Raw genomic sequence first — 1,519 nt, 5'->3', positions numbered from 1 at the left:
ATGTTTCCAAGCAACACGATTTACAGCTGTTTTCTCATCTGCCAGGTTTGTGTGGGTGTCATGGGGAACTTGGCGCTCTGCGTGTTCTATTGCTACACCTTCCTGATCCAGCCGCGTCTGAAAAAGCCCATTGATGTGATTTTCATGCACCTGACCGTGGCCAACATTCTAACTATCGTATTCACGCTAATGCCGTACCTCCTGTCCTCCTCTGGGGTAAGAATAGCTTTGAATGACATTGGCTGCAAAAGTGTTCTGTACATATTCCGAGTTGCCCGCGGTCTTTCCATCTGCACCACCTCCCTGCTCAGCGCTTTTCAAGCCATCACTGTCAGCCCCAGTTGGTCCAAATGGGCGTGGCTGAAGTCCAAACTCTCTGTGGCCGTTCTCCCTTCTCTCCTTTTCTTCTGGGTCATGAACATGCTGGTCTATATCTATATCATTGACGTTATAGGCACCAGATCCAACACCACGATCGCTGGGTACAGTGTGCACGCGCACTGTCAAGCTAGGCAACTTGTAGGCAGCCAGTTCGAGAATTTATTTATAGGCGTCATCATGTTTCGAGATGGATTCTTTGTGGCGCTTATGATGGGGACCAGCCTGTACATGGCGAGCCACCTGTATAAACACCGCAGGAGAGCCCGGTGCCTGCACAGGTCCAGCCTCTCCTCCCAGACACCTCCTGAGAGCAGAGCCATCCACACCATCCTTTTGCTGGTCGGCTGCTTTGTGTTCCTTTATTGTTCAAACAATCTTTTCACCCTCTATTTATTGTATACGCCCAGGAGAAGCCCGAGACTGGAGGGGATCGGTGGGATCTTATCCGCTTGTTACCCAACCATCTGTCCTTTTTTGCTGATGAAAAATAACAAAATGCTTTCCTGACTGAGTTTTTGCCTTTCAGTGGTGAGGACCATTTTGTTTCAGAGTTTGCGCTGGCTGATCTGACACCCCGGTCTGCCACAGGTCGTGAGTGTCTGGGAATAGAGCTAGATACAGTTGAACCTTGCTGTAATTGTGAAAACCTCTCTGATGTTAAGATCTTCATATGAATAAAGTGCATAGGCATTTATCATGTGGATTATAGATTTATTTTATGATATTATCACTGTTACTTCAATGAATCCTAGCTGTCTGTTTTTGCTTTCCTAAAATGAAGCTACCAGAAAATTAGAAAGTGCTACTTTTTTTAAAAAAGGAAATTTCTTTATTTTTGAGAAATTTTGCAGAGAGAGATTTTCCATTCAGGCTCATTCCCCAAATGGCGACAAGGGCCAGAGCTAGACTGCTTTGAAACCAGGGACCAGGAGCTTGTTTTGAATCTCCCATGAGGGTGCAGGGTCCCAAGCGCCCAAGCACACGGGGCATCTTCTGCTGCTTTTCCAGGCACATTAGCAGGGATGTCGATGAAGCAGAGTGGGCAGGACTTGAGCCAGCGCTCGTATGGGTTGCTGGTGTTGCAGACAGGGGCTTAGCTCGCTACATCCCTGAAAGTACTTTTTTTTTTTTTTTAAAC

The 1,519-nt window shown here is 46.9% G+C and overlaps 1 pseudogene; it reads left to right on the top strand.

The window, feature by feature from the left end:
- Positions 1-872, top strand: LOC121155108 (annotated as a pseudogene).
- Positions 873-1,519: the final 647 nt, after the last annotated feature.

The sequence above is a fragment of the Ochotona curzoniae genome, unplaced genomic scaffold, assembly GCF_017591425.1.
Source record: "Ochotona curzoniae isolate NIBS_2020 unplaced genomic scaffold, NIBS_Ocur_1.0 contig_2861, whole genome shotgun sequence".
In the NCBI taxonomy this organism is placed as follows: Eukaryota; Metazoa; Chordata; class Mammalia; order Lagomorpha; family Ochotonidae; genus Ochotona; species Ochotona curzoniae.
This window is presented reverse-complemented; position numbering and strand designations above follow the sequence as displayed.